At 45.7% G+C, this 25,874-nt stretch overlaps 1 long non-coding RNA gene across 4 annotated transcripts in view; it reads right to left on the minus strand.

The window, feature by feature from the left end:
• Positions 1 to 25,874, minus strand: part of LOC140637742 (uncharacterized) — a 64,282-nt gene that overhangs the window by 36,430 nt on the left and 1,978 nt on the right. For all 4 annotated transcript variants that reach the window (XR_012034783.1, XR_012034773.1, XR_012034780.1 and 1 more), the window contains exons 2-3: positions 7,502 to 12,545; positions 3,380 to 3,542 (exon numbers count right to left, since the gene is read on the minus strand). This is a non-coding gene — a long non-coding RNA (uncharacterized lncRNA). The remainder of the gene's footprint in view (positions 1 to 3,379; positions 3,543 to 7,501; positions 12,546 to 25,874) is intronic.

The following is a 25,874-nucleotide window of genomic DNA, read 5'->3' on the forward strand; positions in this document are numbered from 1 at the left end:
GAAGAGGGAAAGGCTTTACAGAATTCAGAAGGAGACTTTATGTTTTCCTCTCAGTTACAGAAAAACCTTTAACAGATATGAATTAGGTAATTTTAGTGAAAATTGACAGGGACAGGGATCCCTGGGTGGCGCAGCAGTTTGGCGCCTGCCTTTGGCCCAGGGCGCGATCCTGGAGACCCGGGATCGAATCCCACGTCGGGCTCCCTGCATGGAGCCTGCTTCTCCCTCTGCCTGTGTCTCTGCCTCTCTCTCTCTCTCTCTCTCTGTGACTATCATAAATAAATAAAAAAAAATAAAAAAAAATAAAAAAATAAAAAAAAAAGAAAATTGACAGGGACAAAAAAATTAGGAGAAAACCAAATGATAAAATAATATAAAGGAATCGATTTTATGTGGAACACATCAGAGTGTTTTCATAGTTAATTAATAGAATTGGTAGCGTGTTAGAGTCACCTAACCTGGTCTCTTTGTTCCTGGAGGATGAAGCCAGGCCTAGAAAGGTACTGTGTTTGCCAATTAATTCATTAATTGCTAGACAGTGGCCTAATCAAGACAAAAAACAAGCATCATGGCTTCCTGCCCGGGATTCTTTCTGCCACATGCCACGTGAAATTATTCTTTAATGCTTTTAGCTTTTTTTCTTTATTCCTTTAAGAATTCACTTTATAAAAAATCAGCTTTGCTTCCAATTATAAGACTTTTGATGGAGGGCAGGAACATACCGACTAGAACTCAGATGCTTGTGTTTGTACACCACTGCTTTTCTCCAAATGTTTTTATTCTAATGGTGGTTTGGGAGCTTCCGTTAGATTCCTAGAGCATGTCAGTGCACACTGAGCATTTGAGACCCAGTCCCCAAACTAATTCAGTCAACAAAGCACCCACCCTGTGCCAGGCAGTATGCCAGGTACTAGGATTATAGAGATAAATAAGAAATGATTTTTTTTCCTAAAGGGGTTTCATTTAGTTGGAGAAAAGGATATATAATCAGACACAATACAAAGATGAGGCAGTAAGTTCTGTAATACAGGGCCCTGGACTCTACATGAAAAACCTATATCTTTAAGAATTCAAAATAGTTTCTGGAAAAAAGTACCATTTGAAATAGTCTACAAGGATGACAGTAGTTTATCAGGCAATGGAGGGAGAGGCCCCAAAGGATGGGGGAAGGGCCCGGAGGGAGGTGTGCAGGGCCTGCTGGGTAGGGAGACTGAGAAGATGAGGCAGAAGAAGGGGATGGAGGAGAGGGAGGTTTGGGTCGTCTCAGGAGGGTCTTAGGCCACATGCTGAGGAATGCTTTTAACATGGAGGATTTTACCGTGAAGGTCAAAGTCCATGGAATACAATCTTCCGTCACAGAGACTTTCAGAAAGAGAGAATGGGGTTTGACATAGATTTATTTTTTTGAGAGAGAATGCTGATCCTCATTTACTTCACCTAGGAACGAGATAAAATATTCCTGGTAGGAGGTGTGTTGGGGGAATCACATGGTGCCTATGAAAGTGCCTGGTAAATTGTACAGCGAGATGTAGAGGTGACATGCTTATTAATATCACAGAATAGCATCAGACGGTGAAACTCTTGTGAGGATGAATGCTGAGTGGACAGCACACTTCTGAGCATTGGGGGCGTCCTGAGATTTAATCCTGAGGATACTTCTATCAGATTCTGCAGCATGGACTTCATCACCGAGGCCTCTCTCAAAATCACCTTTGCTAAATTGCATATTAAAATTCTATATTTGGCTTTAAATTAGGATCCCTACAGGAAGCAGCATAGAAACTGCTTCTGTATTTGCTGAGAAACCTCTTTCAAGAACTTTGGTCATTAAATATCTCAAGGTTTTCCATATGAGTAAATTAATTAATTCATTACCATGAATATACCATGATCATAATTATTAAATTATGAGTTAATTAACTAATTAATCCAACTAAGGAAATAAGAGGGGGTGCACACAAATATTTATATACTAGAATGTTCACTGAAATGTTATTTATAATAAAAAATATCAGAAATGACTTTGAATGTCTCTTGAAGGTAGGGAAAATAAAATAAACTATGGTCTGCCTCCAGGGTGGAATATTTTGTAACCATCAAAAATGATTTCAAAGCTAATGATATGAAAAAGTGTTTATAATATTAAGTGAAAAGAAATAGGACATACCATTTGCTCCCTATTTGGGTATGAAAAAAAATAGTAGTCCCTCCCAAAAAGATTGAAAAGATAGATCAGATTGTAATATTAATTTTTTTCTGCATGAAATTATTACAAAAGATTTTTCTTTCCTTTTGAAAAAATATTTTCAGAACTTAAAAGAATTGTTACTAACTCTATAATGAGGAAAAACTAATGTTTAGAAAAAGATTTATATGAGTAATCTTGTGCTAAGAAGTTATTATCCTTGATTATCCTTCTGTGGTGTATGCTTTTATATTTTTGATGAAATCTTAGTTCCAACTATTGGTGCCAGTCAGGGAGATTTTATTCTAATGCTTGGAACTTTCTGGGTTTCTCAACCCCCTTTTCACTGAGAGCAGTGAAAGACTGCTCTACTTTCTCACCACTCTATTTTCAATTGCTTTGTTAATTAAAAAAAAAAAGGAATTTTATTTCAAAAACATTTCCATTTGGCCAGCCAAAATATTTTGAGTGATATAAACCAACCATGGTAAGGACACAAAAGAAGTTTAAAGTCTTATTTCTGTACAGAAAGAGCTTATGATTTCTGTGGGAGAGTAAGACAAATGGAGAAAACAACTAAAACCCAAGTATCATAGTGATTTCATAAGAGTACTAGTGATTTTCCAAGATTAACCCATCACTTTGATTCGATATATGAAGATAAGGAAGTTAAGAGAGAAATGGGTTTTCTGATATCACACAAGGATCCAGGAATCTTGGTTCTACTGCACTCTAAAAATTCAGGATAGTACTTGAAATCCAAGAGGAAACCAAGATAAACAGCCTCCATGAAAGAGATAAAGAAAGAATGAGTGAGGGAGCAAGTGAATAACCATCCCCTGGGCTTTGACTCTTCTTCCACAGGCATTGAGCGGGGGGACTCTCAATCACTGAGACTACCTCACTGATAATATCCTGTTGAGTGTAGGGTTAGATGTCTCCCCTTATCCGGGAGGATATATTCCAAGACCCCCAGCGGATGCCTGAAACTGTGGATAATACCAAACCCTCTATGTACTATGTTTTTTTTTTTCTGATATATGCATACCTAGGATAAATTTTAATTTGTAAATTAGGCACAGTAAAATATTAACAACAATAACTCACAATAAATAGAACAACTATAGCAATATACTATAATAAAAGTTATGTGAATGTGGTCTCTCTCAAAATATCTTATGGTACTGTACTCACTCTTCCTCTTTTTGTGTTGATGTAAGATGATAAAATGCTCCATGAGGAGATGAAGTGACGTGATGATGTAGGCACTGTGAAGCCGTGTAAGGCTACTGCCGACCTTATGACAGTAAGTCAGAAGGAAGCTCCTATACTTTCAGACTTTGGTTGACCAGGGTACCTGGAAGTAGAAGAGAAATCATGGTTGGAAGGAACTATTGTATGTCTGTGGCATCAGACACTAGACTTAGGATGTGCTTCACTTTCACAGAGATAAAAATCAAATGTTCAGTTGGGCTGCGAATTGGGGTGCTTTTAATTGCAAGTGACAGACCCCCAACTCAAGCCATAACAAAATAAATAAATTGGAAGTAGAGGAGGAATTTATTGAAACACAACTGGGATGTAGCAGGCTTTTAGGTTGGCCAGTTTCTAGGAGCTCAGATATTGTCAGGGCTTCACTCTTTCTATTTTACTTTATCTCTGCTCAGATTCATTCCGTGGGCAGGTGTTTCCCAGATCGTTGGCAAGATGGCTGTCATAAATCAAAGCTCACACCCACAGTTTAGGAACCCCCTGGAGAAGCTGGGGGCTTTCTGGGCTTTCTCCCTGGAAAGCTCCAGCAGAAAAGTCCTTGGGAAGACCCTTATTCCCCAGGCCCTGCTGTGTGCCTGTCCCTGAGCTGGTCACTGTTAGAAGGGGATCTGGTTTGCTGGAGATTCAGTCCCATCCTAACCATTTGAACAACACTGCCCTTAGTGAAGAGGTGCCCCAGAAGGGGAGGTGGTGTTCACTGGGGGAGGTGGTGCCAACCACCTGAGTATTAACCATGTAACATAGAGGATAAATGCAGAAGGAGACAAAAGAATAATAATGGGACTACAGCACAGGTTTCCCAGAGATGACAGGTGATGACACACGCTAAGGTAATATACAATTCTGTTAATAACAAACTAAATCAAGTTTAATTGGAAAGTAAATCTCCTTTTAAGAAAACTCACACTATGCTCACAGAGACAAATACACTTTTATGACTTATGCTTTTAGAAGCAATTGCAGGGACTAGACCAGTCCAACCTGTAAGCTCTCAAGAATGAGATTATGCTTTTGAGTAAACACTGACTCTGGAGCCTAAGAGGTAGAATGGTAATAGCAATATCTCTTTAGATAATGACTTCAGAGATTAATCACTCATACAGTCAATGGAGCTGTTAATTAGGCAGCCTAATTCCTGAAAACAATGGAGGAACAGAACCTCAGCATTACCTATATGCAAGAGTGAACTCTCTTATCACCACCGTGGTGGGTGCAGCATTTATCACAACGATAATTCCTCCTGACATTTGCCTCCTGCTTTATACTGTCATATATTAACTCAGTTGATCTTTGTAACATTCCCAGGAGACGGGTGCTATTATAATCACCAGCATTTTATGGATAAGAAGACTGAGGCGTAAAGAGATCACAGAGCTAATGAGAAGTGGACTCTGATTCTCCCACTGTGCTTTTCCATAGCTCTTACCAGAGGAGCACATGTTGATGAACGAGAACTGAGTTTGAATCCTGCCTCCACCACCCACTAACTCTGTAACCATGTCCTTTTGACCCTCTTTTTCTCAGAGGTAAAGAACTCTAATCGTGTCTAATATAATGATATAATGCTGAAGGTTGTCTCTCTTCTTAGGTTCTCTCATGGGTTCCCTCTCCTGCTCCCCAGACATCATTCAGTTTAGCCTCGAGGTTGGAGCAGGGAAGAAGGAGGAAGGGCCACAGCCTGTTGTCTGGGCCATGAGCCTAGTAAAGGAAGAACCTACCACAGGACGGGGAAGTAAATGTGCAGCTGGAAACTTCTGGCCCGACGGGTAAAAACTGGGATTGAAAGGGGAGAGAAAGGGTGGAAGCAGAGTTTTACTTTCTTCTTTCACCTTCTCAGGCATAAATACAAGGGGAAGGGATGTGGGTAGGCCCAACCATAGAAGGCCTTCTGCTTCCATTTGTATTCAGATGGGAAGGCAGCTCCCCTTCCTTCCCATAGCTCACCCAGCTCTGTCCTAAGTAGTTCTATCAAAACCTTGGTGCACAGCGGCGCATGATTAGGCAGAGGGAGGGACCTAACTGAGCAGCCCTGAGCACCTGGGGTTGCCCTTGGCAGGGTGAGACCTGGCTGGGAATTTGCTAGTGTCCTTAAAACTGAGGGCTCCAGATGGACAGAAGTGTCCAGAAGATACATCAGGGGTCAGAGTTGGAGAGTTAGTAAGCTTAACTGAATGCTTTGGCTTTTCCTTGTGAAAATACATTTCTGTTCTTATCAGTGAATTTAGCACTAAGGGTTTTCTTTTACAAGTTTATTTTGAGGCCATTATCTCTTCGCTCTGAAAGCAAGGCATTTCGTAATGTCCTTCAGAAGTATTAACTAGCATTGAACAAGTTCCAGGTTATAAGCCAGAATAAAGGATAAATATTCTTAAGACAAATACTGTATTATCTCATTTATATGTGAAATCTAAAAAACCAAACCCACGGAGACAGAGAACAGATTGGTGTTTGCCAGATGCGGGAGGGCAGGCAGGTGTAGGTGGTTGGTGAGATGGGTGGAGGTGGTCAAAAGGTAACAACTTCCAGTTTTAAGTAAGTCCTGGAGATGTATTGTACAACAGAGACTAGAGTTAGCAACACGGTGTTGTACATTCAAAAGTTGTTAAGAGAGCAGATTTCATCGCAGTTCTCATCCCAAGGGAAACAAGTGTGTAACTATGTGTGGCGGTGGATGTCAGCTAGACTTATTTATCATGGTGGTCATTCCGCAGCATATATAATTATCAAATCATTATATTCTATATCTTCAATGAACACAATATGTCAGTTACATCTCCATAAAGCTGGAAAAACAGAATGCATGCTTTTTAAAACCAGCTTTAGTGTTTGTTTGCCTGTGAAATGGGAAGTGCTGCTGTTTCTTTTTTTTTTTAAGATTAATTTATTTATTAATGAGAGACACAGAGAGAGGCAGAGACACAGGCAGAGGGAGAAGCAGACTCCCTGCAGGGACCCCGATGTGGACTCGATCCCGGGACCCCGGGGTCACACCCTGGGCCCAAGGGAGATGCTCAACCACTGAGTCACCCAGGCGTCCCAGTGCTGCTATTTCAAACAAAACCCAAACTCCATCATTCATTCTGTCACTACCGCTTGCTCCCGTGGCTCTGCTGTTGGCTCAAAGGGCTGACGTGCCCAGGCCCTGCTGGGAACGGTCTGTGGATCCTGCCAGAGTCACTGGCCTACGGGTCCAAACAACTGCCAGCAGCATCGTGCTTTACCCACCGTGTAAGCCCCGGTTTGCACACAGCGTCATGCGTGTGCATTCCCTTGCAGACTCTTCATCTTAACGAAGCACAGCTTCTGACCAGACAGAAACAGAACATTCTCCTCCTGTTGGACATCTCTCTCCTCTCACCACGTATTTGGGGGGTGGGGGTGGAAGGGTAGAGTTTCTCAACCTTTTACAATGGCTATTTGTACCAGATGATTTTTGCTTGTGGGGAGCTTGTCCATACGTGGCAGGATGTTTAATAGCATCTCTGGCCTTTACTCACTAGACACTTATTGGCAACAATCAAAATATCTCCCAACATTGTCAGATGTCCCCTAGCCTGGGTTGGGAGTGGGGAACAAAATCACTTCTGGCTGAGAATCATGACATACAGTGACATCTGCGGGCTCTTGGTCTACATATAGTTCACTGGCTATGGTTTCTGCCGGGGAACACACCCCAGCCCACCCCAGGCCCAGCCTCAAGCCCTAGTAACAACTTTGTATGGGGACAGATGGTGATGACACTTCTTGTGGGGAGATCTGAGTATGCACAGAATTGTCAAATCACTAAGCCGTAGCCCTGAAACTACTGTAACATTGTGTGTTGACTGTACTTCAATAATATCAAAGAAAAGGGGTTTCTGATGGGACTCACGGTGGGTCCATGAAAGGCATTAAAATGGTCATTACACATATGAAGGCACCTCTGAAGAGGGGAAAAAGATGCTCACATGTCTTGATGTTAATTTTCAGAAGATTTTCTTGAGAGAGGGTGCAGTGGGGAGGGGTGGAGGGAGAGGGGGAATCTGGAGCAGACTCCTCACATACCAGTCACCAGGTCTGGGTGAGGACCACGTGAGGACCACAGTCACCAGGTACAGGTGAGACCCATGTGGGACCCAGAGCCACCAGGACCAGATGAGGCTCAGGTGGGGACCAAAAAGACCAGGTCCAGGTTGAGGCCCAGGTGGAGCCCAGAGGCACAAGGTCCAGATGAGGCCCAGATGGCAACCAGATTCACCAGGTCCAGGTGAATCCCAGGTGGGGACCAGATTCACCAACTCCAGGTAAGGCCCAGGTGGGGACCAAAGTCACAAGGTCTGGGTGAGGCCCAGGTGGGGACACAGTCTCCAGGTCCAGGTGAGGCAAAACTGAAGACCAGAGTCAACAGGTCCAGCTGAGGCACAAGAGGGGACCAAAGTCACCAGGTACAGGTGAGGCCCAGATGAGGATCAGAGTCACCAGGTCCAGGTGAGGCCTAGAAGGAGATCACAGGACCCAGGTCCAGGTGAGTCCCATGTGGGAACCAGAGCCATCAGGTCCATTTGCGGCCCATGTGGGGACCACAGTCACCAGGTCCAGGTGAAGCCCAGGTGGGGACCAGATTCACCAAGACCAGGTGAGGCCCAGGTGGGGACCAGAGTCACCAAGTCCAGGTGAGACCCAGGTGACAACCACACTCAGCAGGTCCAGGTGAGGCCAAGCTGAGGACCAGTGTCACCAGGGCCAGGTGAGGCCCAGATGGGGACCAGAGTCACCATGTCCAGGTGAGGCCAGAAGGACACCACAGGTACCAGCTCCAGGTGAGATCCATGTGCAAACCAGAGTCACCCGGTCCAGATGAGGCCCAGGAGGGGACCAGAGTCACCAGGTCAAGGAGTGTCCCAGAAGGGGACCAGAATCCCCTGGTCCAGGTGAGGCCCAGGTGTGGAACAGATTAACCAGGTCCCAATGACACCCAGGTGAGGACCAGAGCGACCAAGTCAAGATGTGGCCCAGATGGTGATCAGAGTCACCAGGTTCAGGTGAGGCCAAGAAAGGGACCACAGTCACCATGTCCAGGTGAACCTGATGTGGGAACTAGAGCCACCAGATCTAGGTGAGTCCCAGGTGGGGAACAGAGTAACCATGTCCCAATGATGCCCAGGTGGGACCAGAGTCACAAGGTCCAGACGAGGCCCAAGTGAGGAGTAGATTCACCAGGTCCAGTTGAGGCCCAGTTGAGGCCCAGTTGAGGCCCAGAGTCCCCAGCTCCGGGGGAGGCCCAGAGGGGGACCAGAGTCACCCGGTCCAGATGACATCCAGGTGGGAACCAGAGTCACCAAGACAGGATGAGGCCCAGAGGGGGACCAGAGTCACCTGGTCCAGGTGAGACCCCAATGTGGAACTGAGTAACCAGGTCCCATGATGCCCATGTGAGGACCAGATTCACCAGGTCCAGGTGAGGTCCATGTGGGAACCAGTCACCTGTCCCAGGTGAGGCCCAGGTGGGACCACAGTCACAAGGTCAGGGTGAGGTCCAGAGGGAGACCAGAGTCACCAGGTCCAGGTGAGGCCCAGGTGTAGAAGAGAGTAACCAGGTCCCAATGATGCCCAGGTAAGGTCCAGAGTCACCAGGTCCAGGTGAGGCTCAAATATGGATCAGAGTCACGAGTTCCAGGTGAGGCCAAGAAGGAGACCACAGGAACCAGGTCCAGGAGAGCCCCATATGGGAACCAGAGCCACCAGATCCAGGTGAGGCCTAGGTGGGGACCACGGTCACAAGGTCCAGGTGAGGCTCAGGTGGCGACAAGATTCACCAAATCCAGGTGAGACCCAGGTGATGACCAGAGTCACCAGGTCCGGGTGAGGACCAGGTAAGGACCAGATTCACCAGGTCCAAGTGAAGCCCAGGTGGGGACCAGAGTCACCAGGTAAGGGTGAGGCCCAAGGGGGACCAGAGTCCCGGGCCAGGTGACGCCCACGGGGGACCAGAGTAACCAGTTAAGGGTGAGGCCCAGAGTGGGACCAGAGGTCCCCGGTCAAAGTGAGGCCCAGGTGTGGAATAGAGGATCCAGGTCCCAATGATGCCTAGGTGAGGACCAGAGTCACTAAGGCCATGCGAGGCCCAGATGGGGATCAGAATCACCAGGTCCCGGTGAGGCATAGAAGGAGAACACAGTCACCAGTATCAGGTGAGCCCCATGTGGGAACCAGAGCCATTATACCCAGCTGAGTCCCAGGTCCATGTGAGGCCACATGAGGACCAGATTCATCAGGTCGAGTTGAGGCATAGCTGGGGACAAGAGTCACCAGGTCTGGGTGAGGCCTAGGTGGGGACGAGATTCACCAGGTCTGAGTTAGGTCAAAGTGGGGATGAGAGTCACCAGGTCCAGGTGAGGCCAAACTGAGGACCAGAGTCACCAGATCCAGGTGAGGTCCATGTTGCAAAGAGAGTCACCAGGTCCAGGAGAGGTCCAGGTGGGGACCAGAGTCACCAGATCCAGGTGAGGCCCAAGTGGGGACCAGAGTCACCAGGTCCAGATGAAGCCCAGGTGAGGACCAGAGTTACCAGGTACACGTGAGGCCCAGGTGTGGAACACAGTCACCATGTCCAGGTGAGGCCCAGGTGGGGACCAGAATCACCAGGTACAGGGGAGGCCCTTGAAAAAACCAGAGTCAACAGTTCGAGGTGAGGCGCAGGTGGCAACCAGAGTCAGCAGGTACAAATAAGGCCAATGTGGGGTTCACAGTCACCAGGTCAGGGTGAGACCCAGAGGGGGGCCAGAGTCACCTGGTTCAGGTGAAGCCCAGTTGTGGAACACAGTAACCGGGTCCCAATTATGCCCAGTTGAGGACCAGAGTCAACAGGGCCAGGTGAGGCCCAGATGGGGATCAGAGTCACCAGGTCCAAGTGAGGCCCAGGTGAGGACCACAGTCACCAGATCCAGGTGAGTTTCAGGTGCAGACCAGAATCACCAGGTCCAGGGGAGGCCCAGGTGGGGAACACAATAACCATGTCCCAGTGATGCCCACCTCGGGACCAGAGTCACCAGCTCCACTTGAGGACCAAGTGGGGACCAGATTCACCAGGTCCAGTTGAGGCCCAGGTGGAGACCAGAGTTACCAGTGAAAGGTGAGTCTAGAAGGACAACCCAGTCACCAGGTCTAGGTGTGGTCCATGTGAGAACCAGATCACCAGGTACAGGTGAGGCCCAGGTGGGAACCAGAGTCAGCAGGTCCAGGTGAGGCCAAGGTGGGGACCACACTCACAAGGTCCAGGTGAAACCAAGCTGAGGACCAGAGTCACCAAATCCAGGTGAGGCCCGGGGTGGGGGGGACTGGAGTCACCAGGGACAGGTGAGGCTAGAAGAACAGCAGAGACACCAGGTCCAGGTGAGGTTCATGTGGGAACCAGAGTCACCACGTCCAGGTGAGGCCCAGGTGAGGACCAAAGTTAAATGTTCCAGAGTCTCACTTGGGAAACAGAGTAACCATATCCCGATGATGCCCAGGTGGGTACAAGAGTCACCAGGTCCAGGTGAGGCGCACGTGAGGACCAGAGTCACCAGGTCCAGGTCATATCCAGGAGGGGACCAGATTCACCAGGCACAGGTGAGGCCCAGGTGGAACACAGTCACCTGGTCTGGGTGAGGCCCAGGTGGGGACAAAAGTCATAAGACCAGTTGACGCCCAGGTGGGAACACAGTCACCCGGTCCAGGTGTGGCCAAGCTAAGTACCAGAGGCACCAGGTCCAGCTGAGGCCCAACTGGGGACTTGAGTGACCAAGTATAGGAGGACACCACAGTCATAAAAACGCAGCTAGTTGAAAGCTGGATTCTAGGGATGCCTCCTTGTGAGAGCTGAGCTCAGGGCAGGACCCTCCCGCATCCTGACTGCCTGTAGACATAGCTCCTATCATCCTTAAGTGAGGTGCTGGAAGAGGTTGTGTGCAAAGCATGTGGAAGCGTCAGGCCTGTACTCATGTGTATCTGAGTTCAATACAGGGATTTCCAACAGACTTGTTCAATTAGAGTCGTGCTAGGTTCTAACTCCCATAAATGAGTAGCAAGCAGACATCTGCCTGCAAGGGATACACACTTCTGAGAGTTGAGCTTATGGCCTGTACCTTCCACATCCTGCCTGCAGGTACACTTCACTCCTAACAGGCCTAGGTTTGATGCGTGACAGAAGTGTTGTGAGAGGTAAGTGGAAGGTGCAGGCTCACAAGACAACTGTCTCTAAGCTCAATCCAGTGATTTCCGAGGAATTCCTGTCTTAGATTGGTGCTACATACTAACTTCCATACATGACAAGCGAGTGGAACGCAGTGTCTAAAGGGAACTTGCTTCTGAGAGGTGAGCTCACATCCAGTCCTTCACAGTTCCACACTGCCTGCAGATTGAGTTTCGAACATCCTCACCAAAGATGTTTGTCAGAGGCTCGTGCGATGCAAGTGGAAAAACACAGGCTTGAAAGGTGTCTCCAGGTACAATAGAGAGGTATTCAAAGAACCTCCCGATGTAGAATGCTGCTAGTTTCTCACTGCCATAAGAACGCAGCTAGTTGAAAGCTGGCTTCTAGGCATGCCTCCTTGTGAGAGCTGAGCTCAGGGCAGGACCCTCCCGCATCCGGACTGTCTGTAGACATAGCTCCTAACATCCTTATGCAACATGCTGGATGAGGTTGTGTGAAAAGCATGTGGAAGTGTCAGGCCTGTACTCACGTGTATCTGCGTTCAATGCAACGATTGCCAATGGCTTTGTTCAATTAGAGTGGTGCTAGGTTCTAACTCCTGTAAATGAGTTTCTAGCGGACATCAGCCTCCAAGATATACACACTTCTGAGAGTTGAGCTTTTGGCCAGTGGCTCCCCCATCCTGACTGCCTGTACGGTTCGCTTCCACGGGATTTCGTTCGATGCGGGACACAAGTTTTGTGAGAGGCAAGTGTCTCTTAGCTCAGTCCAGCGACTTCTGAGGAATTCCTTCCTCCCGTAGATTGGAGCTACATACTAACTTCCATAGCTGAGAACTTAGTTGAAAGCAGTCTCCCTGGGGAACATCCTTCTGCGAGTTGAGCTCACATGCGGTCCCTCCCAGTTCCACACTGCCTGCAGATGGAGTTTTATTTTTTTTTAATAATAAATTTATTTTTTGGTGTTCAATTTGCCAACATACAGAATAACACCCAGTGCTCATCCCATCAAGTGTCCCCCTGAGTGCCCATCACCCATTTACCCCCACCCCCGCCCTCCTCCCCTTCCACCACCCCTAGTTTGTTTCCCAGAGTTAGCAGTCTTTACGTTCTGTCTCCCTTTCTGATATTTCCTACCCATTTCTTCTCCCTTCCCTTCTATTCCCTTTCACTATTATTTATATTCCCCAAATGAACGAGAACATATAATGTTTGTCCTTCTCCGATTGACTCATTTCACTCAGCATAATACCCTCCAGTTCCATCCACGTTGAAGCAAATGGTGGGTATTTGTCATTTCTAATGACTGAGTAATATTCCATTGTATACATAAACCACATCTTTATCCATTCATCTTTTGATGGACACCGAGGTACCTTCCACAGTTTGGCTATTGTGGATATTGCTGCTATAAATATCGGGGTACAGGTGTCTCGGCGTTTCATTGCATCTGTATCTTTGGGATATATCCCCAGTAGTGCAATTGCTGGGTCGTAGGGCAGGTCTATTTTTTACTCTTTGAGGAACCTCAACACAGTTTTCCAGAGTGGCTGCACCAGTTCACATTCCCACCAACAGTGCAGGAGGGTTCCCTTTTCACCGCATCCCCTCCAACATTCGTGGTTTCCTGCCTTGTTAATTTTCCCCATTCTCACTGGTGTGAGGTGGTATCTCATTGTGGTTTGGATTTGTATTTCCCTGATGGCAAGTGATGCGGAGCATTTTCTCATGTGCATGTTGGCCATGTCTATGTCTCCTCTGTGAGATTTCTGTTCATGTCTTTTGCCCATTTCATGATTGGATTGTTTGTTTCTTTGGTGTTGAGTTTAATAAGTTCTTTACAGATCTGGGAAACTAGCCCTTTGTCTGATAGGTCATTTGCAAATATCTTCTCCCATTCTGTAGGTTGTCTTTTAGTTTTGTTGACTGTATCCTTTGCTGTGCAAAAGCTTCTTATCTGGATGAAGTCCCAATAGTTCATTTTTGCTTTTGTTTCTTTTGCCTTCGTGGATGTATCTTGCAAGAAGTTACTGTGGCCAAGTTCAAAAAGGGTGTTGCCTGTGTTCTCCTCTAGGATTTTGATGGAATCTTGTCTCACATTTAGATCTTTCATCCATTTTGAGTTTATCTTTGTGTCTGGTGCAAGAGAGTGGTCTAGTTTCATTCTTCTGCATGTGGATGTCCAATTCTCCCAGCACCATTTATGGAAGAGACTGTCTTTCTTCCAGTGGATAGTCTTTCCTCCTTTATCGAATATTAGTTGACCATCAAGTTGAGGTTCCACTTATGGATTCTCTATTCTGTTCCATTGATCTATGTGTCTGTTTTTGTGCCAGTACCACACTGTCTTGATGACCACAGCTTTGTAGTACAACCTGAAATCTGGCATTGTGAGGCCCCAGCTATGGTTTTCTTTTTTAAAATTCCCCTGGCTATTCAGGGTCTTTTCTGATTCCACACAAATCTTAAAATAACTTGTTCTAACTCTCTGAAGAAAGTCCATGGGATTTTGATAGGGATTACATTAAACATGTACATTGCCCTGGGTAACATGGACATTTTCACAATATTAATTCTGCCAATCCACAAGCATGGAATATTTTTCCATCTTCTTGTGTCTTCCTCAATTGCTTTCAGAAGTGTTCTATAGTTTTTAGGGTATAGATCCTTTACCTCTTTGGTTAGGCTTATTCCTAGGTATCTTATGCTTTTGGATGCAACTGTAAATGGGATTGACTCCTTAATTTCTCTTTCTTCAGTCTCAGTGTATAGAAATGCCACTGACTTCTGGGCATTGATTTTGTATCCTGCCATGCTGCCAAATTGTTGTTTGAGTTCTAGAAATCTTGGGGTGGAGGCTTTTGGGTTTTCTATGTAGAGTATCATGTCATCGGTGAAGAGGGAGAGTTTGACTTCTTCTTTGCCAATTTGAATGCCTTTAATGTCTTTTTGTTGTCTGATTGCTGAGGCTAGGACTTCCAGTACTATGTTGAATAGCAGTGGTGAGAGTGGACATCCCTGTCTTGTTCCTGATCTTAGGGGAAAGGTTCCCAGTGCTTCCCCATTGAGAATGATATTTGCTGTGGGATGTTTGTAGATGGTTTTTAAGATGTGGAGGAATGTTCCCTCTATCCCTACGCTCTGAAGAATTTTGATCAGGAATGGATGCTGTATTTTGTCAAATGCTTTCTCTGCATCTAATGAGAGGATCATATGGTTCTTGGTTTTTCTCTTGCTGATATGATGAATCACATTGATTGATTTTCAAGTGTTGAGCCAGCCTTGTGTCCCGGGGATAGATCCTACTTGGTCATGATGAATAATTTTCTTAATGTATTGTTGGATCCTATTGGCTAGTATGTTGTTGAGAAATTTGCATCCATGTTCATCAGGGATATTGGTCTATAATTCTCCTTCTTGGTGGGGTCTTTGTCTGGTTTTGGATGTAGCTGATGCTGGCCTCATAGAACGAATTTTGAAGTACTCCATATCCTTCTATCTTTCCAAACAGCTTTAGTAGAATAGGTATGGTTTCTTCTTTAAACGTTAGATAGAATTCCCCAGGGAAGCCATCCGGCCCTGGACTTTTGTGTCTTGGGAGGTTTTTGATGACTGCTTCAATTTCCTCCCTGGTTATTGGCCTGTTCAGGTTTTCTATTTCTTCCTGTTCCAGTTTTGGTAGCTTGTGGCTTTCCAGAAATACGTCCATTTCTTCTAGATTGCCTAATTTATTGGTGTATAGCTGTTCATAATATATTTTTAAAATCATTTGTATTTCCTTGGTGTTGTTAGTGATCTCTCCTTTCTCATTCATGATTTTATTAATTTGAGTCTTCTCTCTCTTCTTTTTAATAAGGCTGGCTAATGGTTTATCTATCTTATTAATTCTTTCAAAGAACCAATTCCTAGTTATGTTGATCTGTTCCACACTTCTTTTGGTCTCGATTGCGTTGAGTTCTGCTTGAATCTTTATTAACTCTCTTCTTCTGCTGGGTGTAGGATCAATTTGCTGTTTTTTCTCTAGCTCCTTCAGGTGTAAGAAGGTGTATATTTCAGTTCTTTCCAGTTTTTGAATGGATGCTTGTATTGCGATGTATTTCCCCCCAGGACTGCTTTTGCTGAGTTCCAGATTTTGAACGGTTGTATCTTCATTCTCATTAGTTTCCATGATTTTGAACGGTTGTATCTTCATTCTCATTAGTTTCCATGAATCTTTTTAATTCTTCCTTAATTTCCTGGTTGACCCTTTCATCTTTTAGCAGGATGGTCCTTTTTTTTTTTTTTTTTTTTTAGCAGGATGGTCCTTAACCGCCACGTTTTTGAAGTCCTTCCAAACTTCTTGTTGTGATTTAGTTCTAATTTCAAGGCATTATGGTCTGAGAATATGCAGGGGATGATCCCAATCTTTTGGCATCGGTTCAGACCCCATTTGTGACCCAGTATGTGGTCTATTCTGGAGAAAGTTCCATGTGCGCTTGAGAAGAAAGTCTATTCAGTTGAGTTTGGATGTAAAGTTCTGTAAGTATCTGTGAAATCCATCTGGTCCAGTGTATCATTTAAAGCTCTCGTTTATTTGGAGATGTTGTGCTTAGAAGACCTATCTAGTATAGAAAGAGCTAGATTGAAGTCACCAAGTATAAGTGTATTATTATCTAAGTATTTCTTCACTTTGGTTATTAATTGATTTAAATATTTGGGAGCTCCCACATTCTGGGCATATATATTGAGGATTGTTAAGTCCTCTTGTTGGATAGATCCTTTAAATATGATATAGTGTCCCTCTTCATCTCTCACTACAGTCTTCGGGGTAAATTTTAGTTTATCTGATATAAGGATGGCTACCCCTGCTTTCTTTTGAGGACCATTTGAATGGTAAATGGTTCTCCAACCTTTTATTTGCAGGCTGTAGGTGTCCTTCTGTCTAAAATGAGTCTCTTGTAGACAGCAAATAGATGGGTCCTGCTTTTTTATCCAGTCTGACACCCTGCGCCTTTTGATGGGGTCATTAAGCCCATTCACATTCAGAGTTACTATTGAAAGATATGAGCTTAGTGTCATCATGATAACTATTCAGTCCTTGTTTTTGTGGATTGTTCCACTGAACTTCTTCTTAAAGGGGAATTTTAAGAGTCCCCCTTAAAATTTCTTGCAGAGCTGGTTTGGAGGTCACATATTCTTTCAGTTCCTGCCTGTCTTGGAAGCTCTTTATCTCTCCTTCCATTTTGAATGAAAGCCTTGCTGGATAAAGTATTCTTGGTTGCATGTTCTTCTCATGTAGGACCCTGAATATATCCTGCCAGCCCTTTCTGGCCTGCCAGGTCTCTGTGGAGAGGTCTGCTGTTACCCTAATACCCCTCCCCATAAAAGTCCGGGATTTCTTGTCTCTTGCTGCTTTAAGGATCTTCTCTTTATCTTTGGAATTTGCAAGCTTAATTATTAGATGTCGAGGTGTTCAACGGTTTTTATTGATTTTTGGGGGGGGGATTTCCCTATTTCTTGGATCTGAATGCCTGTTTCCCTTCCCAGATTAGGAAAGTTTTCAGCTATGATTTGTTCAAATACATATTCTGGCCCTCTGGCCCTTTCGGCACCCTCAGGAACCCCAATTAAATGTAGGTTTTTCTTCCTCAGGCTGTCGTTTATTTCCCTTAATCTATCTTCATGGTCTTTTAATTGTTTGTCTCTTTTTTCCTCAGTTTCCCTCTTTGACATCAACTTGTCTTCTATGTCACTCACTCGTTCTTCCACCTCATTAACCCTCGTCATTAGGACTTCTAGTTTGGATTGCATCTCATTCAATTGATTTTTAATTTCTGCTTGATTAGATCAAAATTCTGTAGTCATGAAGTCTCTTGAGTCCTTTATGCTCTTTTCTAGAGCGATCAGTAGCTTTATAATAGTGCTTCTGAATTGGCTTTCTGACATTGAATTGTAATCCAGATTTTGTAACTCTGTGGGAGAGAGGACTGTTTCTGATTCTTTCTTTTGAGGTGAGGTTTTCCTTCTAGTCATTTTGCTCAGTGCAGAGTGGCCAAAAACAAGTTGTATTGGGAAAAGGAGAAAAAGAGAGGAGAGAAAGAAGGAAAGAAAAGAGAAAATGAAAAAAGGAAGAAAAAAAGAAAAAAAAAGAAGAAAAAGAGAAAGAAAAAGAAAGAAAGGGAAAAAAGGGTGGGGGAAGCATACAGAAATCAAAAAGCAAAAACAAAAAGAAAAAAATAAAATAAAACACCGGGGAATATCTTCTGATTCTGTATACTTTATGTCCCTTGACTTCCCCTGGAACTTGTCCGTCTAGCTGGTCTTCTGGGGGAGTGGCCTGTTGTGCTGATTTTCAGGTGTCTGCACTTGGGGGAGCTGCTCTGCCCCCTGCCTGGTGCAGGGCTCAGTGTGGGTTGTTGTTTACCCTGTGAGGCCCCAGGAGGAACAACCACAGTGGCGGCGGCCAGCTCTGGAGCCCTGGATTCAGCTCCCACAGTAACTACAGAGCTCTCCATCTACAGGGGTCCGGATGCTCCGGGGCAGGGCCGCTGATCTGCTCAGCTCGGGGCAGGAGCGTCCTTGATGTCCTGGGCCCTCCTGGCCTCTGCCTGTCCCAGGGGGAGATCAGATCCTGGGCTGTGTCCCCCCACGGCCTGGGCTCCAGGGCCTGCGCTGTTGGATTCACGCTCCCGGCCGTGCAGCCTCCTCTGCGGAGCTGCCACCCGAGCCCCTCCAAGCTGCTCCCAGGTCCAGTTGTGTGCGTGCTGCAGCCTGTTAGGGACCTCAGCCGCAGGATGTGGCACGCTCTCCCCAGGGCACAGGTGTCTGTTAGTGTCCCAGGGAGCCTGAGGGCATCCCCACCCATCTGGGATCCTGCTCTAACTCCCTGCCAGTGCCTTTCCACCCGGGAAGATTGGTGAAGCTTCTGCTTCTCTGGGACGGAGCTTTCCTGTCCTGGGGGCACTCGCCCCTGCCTTAGCCCAGCTCCTCTCAGGACCCCTTGGTTGGATGCCTTGGATGCCTTTTGTTTCCTTATTTCTATTTTTCCCGTCTTCCTACCTTGATAGAAGTGCGAACTCTTCTCACTGTAGCATTCCAGGTGTTCTCTCTTTAAATCTCAGGCCGAATTCATAGATTTTCAGGATGATTTGAAGGCTACTCGGTAATTTGGTGGGGACAGGTGATTTGGGGACCCTTCTCTTCCCCAAAGTTGCCCCTATTCTGCAGATGGAGTTTTGAACATACTCACTAGAGATGTTTGTCAGAAGCTCATGCAATGCAACTGGAAAAATGCAGGCTTGGAAGGTATGTCTTCAGGTGCAGGAGAGCAGTATTCATGGAACCTCCTGACTTAGAATGCTCCTAAATTCTCACACCAATAAGTACACAGCTAGTTGAAAGATAGCTTAACCCCTAACCCTAACCCTAACCCTAAGCCGTAACCCTAACCCTAACACCTAACCCTAACACATAACCCTAACACCTAACCCTAACCTTAACCCCTAACCCTAACCCCTAACTCCTAACCCTAACCCTAAAACTACCCTAACCCCTAACCCTAACACAAAATCTTAACTCTAACACTAACCCTAACCCGTAACCCTAACACCTAACACTACCTTAACCCCTAAACCTAACCCTAACCCTTAATGCTGACACTAATCCCTAACCCTAACCCTATCCCTAACCACTTACCCTAGCCCTAACTCCTAACCCTAACCCCTAGCTCTAACCCTAACACCTAACCCTATCCCTAAACCAAACGCTACCCCTAACCCCTAACCCTAACCCCTAGCCCTAGCCCTAACCCTAACACCTCAGCCAAACCCTAACCCTAAACACCCTAAACCTAACAACCCTAACAGTAATGCTAACAACCCTAAACCTAAACCTAACCCTAACCATAACCCTAACCCCTAACCCTACCCCTCCCGCTACCCCTACCCCTACCCCTAAAGCTCCCCCCTAACACTTACACTAACACTAAACCCTAAACCCTACCCTAACCAATAAACCAAACCACCTAACACTAATCCTACCCCTAACTCCTAACCCTAACCTTAACCCAAACCTAACCCTAACCTTAAACCTAAACCCTAACCCTAACCATAACCCTTAACTCTCACCCTAACCCTCACCCTAAACCTAACTCCTAACCCTAACACCTAACCCTACCCTAACCCCTACCCCAACCCGAAAACCTAACCCTAAACGTAATAAATAACCTTAACAACCCTAACCCCAAACCTAACCCTAACAATCATACCCCTAACCCTAACAACCATAAGCCTAACCTTAACAAACCTACCCTAAACCTAACCCTAACCCCCTAAACCTAACCCTAATCTCCTAACCCTAACCCTAACACCCTAACCCTAACAACCCTAACCCAAACAACCCTAACCTTAACCCTGACCCTAACCCAAACCATAACCCCTAACCCTAACCCCTAACCCTAGCACTAAACCTCAAACACTAACCCTACCCCTAAACCAAAACCCTAACACTAACCCTAACCCAAATCCTAACCCCTAACACTAACCCTAAATCTAACCCCTCACCCTAACACTAACCTTAACCTAACCCTAACCATAACCCCTAAATGTAACCCTAAACCCTAAACCTAACCCCTAACCCTAACCATAATACCTAAACCTAACCCTAACCCTAACAAACCTAACCCTAAACCTGTAACCCTTATACTAACCCTCTAACACTAGTCCTAACCCTAACCCCCAAACTCTAACCCTCAACCATAACCCTAACATTAACCCAAACACCTAGCCCTAACCCTAACCCCAACCCCTACCCCTAACACCTAACCCTAACCCTAAAAACTAACACTAACCCCAAACCCTAACCCTAACTCCTAACCCTAACTCTCACCCTAACCCCTTACCCTAAACCTAACCCTAACCCTAAACCCTAAACCGAACCCTAACCCATAACCCTAACCATAAACACTAACCATAGCCTTAACCCCTACACCTAGCCCTAAACCAAACCCATATCCCTAACCCTAACCCTAGCACCTAATCCTAACACTAAAACTAACCCTAACGCCTTACCATAACTGTAACCCTAAACCTAACCCTTAACCCTAACATCTAACTCTAACCCTAACGTTAATGCCTAACCCTAACCCTAACAACCCTACCCCTAACCCTAAACCTAATAACCCTAAGCCTAACCTTAACAACCCTAACCCTAACCCAAACCCTACCCCTAACCCTAACCCAACCCTAACCTCTAACCCTAACCCTAACACCTAGCCCTAAACCTAAACCTAACCCGTAACCCTAAACCTAACCCAAACCCTACCCAATACCCTAACCGTAACCCTAACACTAACCCTAACCCAAACCTAACCCTAAACCCTAAACCTAACCACAACCCTCACCCTTAACTCCTACCCTCACCCTAACCCTATACCTAACGTTAACCCCTAACCCTAAACCTAACGCCTAACCCTAACAACTAACCTTAACCCCTAACACAACCATAACACCTAACCCTAACACTAACCAGCTAAGCCTAAGCCTAAGCCTAACCCTATCCCTAACCCTAACCGAAACACTAACCCCTAACACTAACACTAACCCTATCCCCTAACGCTAACCCTAAACCTAACCCCTAACCCTAAGCCAAACCCTAACCCCTAACACTAAACCTAAAACTAACCCCTAACCCTAACCCTAACACTAACACCTAAACCTAACTGTAACCCCTAACCAAAACCCTAACTCTAAACCCTAATCTTAACCCTAACCCTAACCCTAACCCCTAAAGGTAATCCTAAACCCTAATGCTAACCATAACCCTAACCCTAACCATAATCCTCTAACACTAACTCTAACCCTCTAACAATAACCCTAACCCTCACACTAAACCCTAACCCTAAACCCCAAACACTAACCCTAAACACGAACTCTAACGCTATCCCAAACACCTAACCCTAGCCCTAACCATTAACCCTAACCCTAACACCTAACCCTAACACCTAACAAAACCCTACCAACTACCCCTAAACCTAACCCTAACCCTACCCTAACCCTAACCCTAAACACCCTAACCCTAACAACCCTAACCCTAACCCTAACAACCCTAAACCTAACCCTATTACCTAACCCCTAAAACTAACCCTACTGCTAAGCCTAACCCCTAACCCTACCTCTCCCTCTACCCCTAACCCTCACTCTAACCCTAACACCTAACCCTACCCTAACCCCTATCCCTAACCCAAAAACCTAACCCTAAACCTAACATATAACCCTAACAACCCAAACCCTAACAACCCTAAACCTAACCCTAACCCTAACCCCTAACCCTAAAACTAACCCTAACACTAATTCTAAACCCTAACCCTACCCCTCCCTCTACCCCTAACCCACACCCTAACCCTAACACCTAACCTTACCCTAACCCCTATCCCTAACCCGAAAACCTAACCCTAAACCTAACAAATAACGCTAACAACCCAAACCCTAACAACCCTAAACCTAACCCTAACCCTAAACCCTAACCCTAAAACTAACCCTAAAGCTAATACTAAGCCCTAACCCTAACCCTACCCCTCCCTCTACCCCTATCCCTAAGCCTAATGCTCACCCCTAACCATTACGCTAACACTAAACCCTAAACCTAACCCTAACCCTTAAACCACCTAACACTAATCCTACACCTAAGCCCTAACCCTAATGCTAACCCAACCCTAACCCTAACCCTAAACCTAAACCCTAACCCTACCCTAACCATAACCCTTCACTCTCACCCTAACCCTCACCCTAACCCTAACAGCTAACCCTACCCTAACCCCTACCCCTAACCCAAAAACCTAACCCTAAACCTAAAAAATAACCCTAACAACCCTAACCCTAAACCTAACCGTAACAACCCTGTACCCCTAACCCTAACAACCCTAAGCCTAACCTTAACAACCCTACCCTAAACCTAACCTGAAATCTAACACCATAACCCTAATCCTAATCTCCTAACGCTAACCACCTAATTCTAAGAATCCTAACCCTAACCACCATACCCCTAACCCTAAACCTAACAACCCTAAGCCTAACCTTAACAACTCTACCCTAAACCTAACTCTAGCCCCCTAACCCTAACCCTAATTTCCTAACCCTAACCCTAACACCCTAATCATAACAACCCTAACCCTAACCCTAATCCTAACAACCCTACCCCTAATCCTAACAACCCTAACGCTAACCATAGACCCTAACCCTAACAACCCTCACCCTAACAACCCTAACCCGAACAACCCTAACCCTAACCCTGACCCTAACCCAAAAAATAACCCCTAACCCTAAACATAACACCTAACCCTAACCATAACCCTAACACTAACCCTAATAAGTCTAACACTAAACCTACCCCTAACCCTGTAACCCTTATACTAACCCTCTAACACTAGTCCTAACCCTAACCCTAAACCCTAACCACCAAACTCTAACCCTAAACCCTAACCCTAACATTAACCCAAACACCTACCCCTAACCCTAACCCCTACCCCTAACACCTAATCCTAACCCTAAAACTAACCCTAAACTAACCCTAATGCCTTACCGTTACTGTAACCCTAAACCTAACCCTTAACCCTAACATCTAATTCTAACCCTAACCCTAATGCCTAACCCTAACCCTAACCCTAACCCTAACAACCCTACCCCTAACCCTAAACCTAATAACCCTAAGCCTAACCTTAACAACCCTAACCCTAACTCAAACCTACCCCTAACCCTAACACCTAGCCCTAACCCTAACCCCTAACCCTAACCCTAACCCTACCCAATACCCTAAACGTAACCCTAACACTAACCCTAACCCACCCCTAACCCTAACCCTAAACCCTAAACCTAACCACAACCCTCACCCTTAACTCCTACCCTCACCCTAACCCTAAACCTAACGTTAACCCCTACCCTAAACCTAATGCCTAAATCTAACAACTAACCCTAACCCCTAACAAACCATAACACCTAACCCTAACACTAACCAGCTAAGCCTAAGCCTAAGCCTAAACCTAACCGAAACACTAACCCCTAACACTAACACTAACCCTATCCCCTAACGCTAACCCTAAACCTAACCCCTAACCCTAAGCCAAACCCTAACCCCTAACACTAAACCTAAAACTAACCCCTAACCCTAACACTAACGCCTAAACCTAACCGTAACCCCTAACCATAACCCTAACACTAACCCCTATCCTTAACCCTAACCTTAACCCCTAAAGGTAATCCTAAACCCTAATGCTAACCATAACACCTAACCCTAACCATAATCCTAACCCTAAACCTCTAACCCTAACACTAACCCTCTAACACTAACCCTAACCCTCACACTAAACACTAACCCTAAACCCCAAACTCTAACCCTAAACACGAACCCTAACGCTATCCCAAACACCTAACCCTAACCCTAACCATTAACCCTAACACCTAACCCTAACACCTAACAAAACCCTACCAACTACCCCTAACACCTAACCCTAACCCTACCCTAACCCTAACCCTAAACACCCTAACCCTAACAACCCTAACCCTAACCCTAACAACCCTAAACCTAGCCGTATTACCTAACCCCTAAATCTAACCCTACCGCTAACCCTAACCCTTAACCCTAACCCTACCCACACTCTACCCCTAACCTTCACCCTAACCCTAACACCTAACCCTACCCTAACCCCTATCCCGAACCCAAAAACCTAACCCTAAACCTAACAAATAACCCTAACAACCCAAACCCTAACAACCCTAAACCTAACCCTAACCCTCCCTCTACCCCATCACTAAACCTAACGCTCACCCCTAACCATTATGCTAACACTAAACCCTAAACCTAACCATAACCCTTAAACCTAACCACCTAAAACTAATCCTACACCTAAGCCCTAACCCTAATCCAAACCCAACCCTAACCCTAACCAGCCTAACCCTAACAACCCTAACCCTAACAACCCTAAACCTAACCCTATCCCCTACCCTAACCCCTAAAACTAACCCTACTGCTAACCCTAACCCTTAACCCTAACCCTACCCCTCCCTCTACCCCTAACCCACACCCTAACCCTAACACCTAACCCTACCCTAACCCCTATCCCTAACCCGAAAACCTAACCCTAAACCTAACAAATAACCCTAACAACCCAAACCCTAACAATCCTAAACTTAACCCTAACCCTAACCCTAAAACTAACCCTAATGCTAATCCTAAGCCCTAACCCTACCCCTCCCTCTACCCCTATCACTAACCCTAACACTCACCCCTAACCATTACGCTAACACTAAACCCTAAACCTAACCCTAACCCTTAAACCACCTAACACTAATCCTACACCTAAGCCCTAACCCTAATGCTAACCCAACCCTAACCCTAACCCTAAACCTAAACCCTAACCCTACCCTAACCATAACCCTTCACTCTCACCCTAACCCTCACCCTAACCCTAACCCCTAACCCTAACAGCTAACCCTACCCTAACCCCTACCCCTACCTCGAAAACCTAACCCTAAACCTAACAAATAACCCTAACAACCCTAACCCTAAACCTAACCGTAACAACCCTACCCCTAACCCTAACAACCCTAAGCCTAACCTTAACAACCCTACCCTAAACCTAATCTGAAATCTAACACCCTAACCCTAACCCTAATCTCCTAATGCTAACCACCTAATTCTAACAATCCTAACCCTAACCACCATACCCCTAACCCTAAACCTAACAACCCTAAGCCTAACCTTAACAACCCTACCCTAAACCTAACTCTAGCCCCCTAACCCTAACCCTAAACTCCTAATCCTAACTCTAACACCCTAACCATAACAACCCTAACCCTAATCCTAACAACCCTACCCCTAACCTTAACCCTAACAACCCTAACGCTAACCCTAAACCCTAACCCTAACAACCCTAACCCTAACAACCCTAACCCTAACAACCCTAACCCTAACCCTAACCCTGACCCTAACCCAAACCATAACCCTTAACCCTGACCCTAACCCCTAACCCCTAAACCTCAAACACTAACCCTGACCCTAACCCAAACCATAACCCCTAACCCTAACCCTAACCCCTAACACTAAACCTCAAACACTAACCCTAACCCTAAACCCTAACCCTAACCCAAACCCTAACCCCTAACACTAACCCTATATCGAACCTCTAACTCTAACCCTAATCTTAACCTACCCGTAACCATAAGCCCTAAATATAACCCGAATCCCTAAAAATAACCCCTATCGCTAACCATAA

The sequence above is a fragment of the Canis lupus genome, chromosome 1 (genome assembly GCF_048164855.1).
Source record: "Canis lupus baileyi chromosome 1, mCanLup2.hap1, whole genome shotgun sequence".
NCBI lineage: Eukaryota > Metazoa > Chordata > Mammalia > Carnivora > Canidae > Canis > Canis lupus.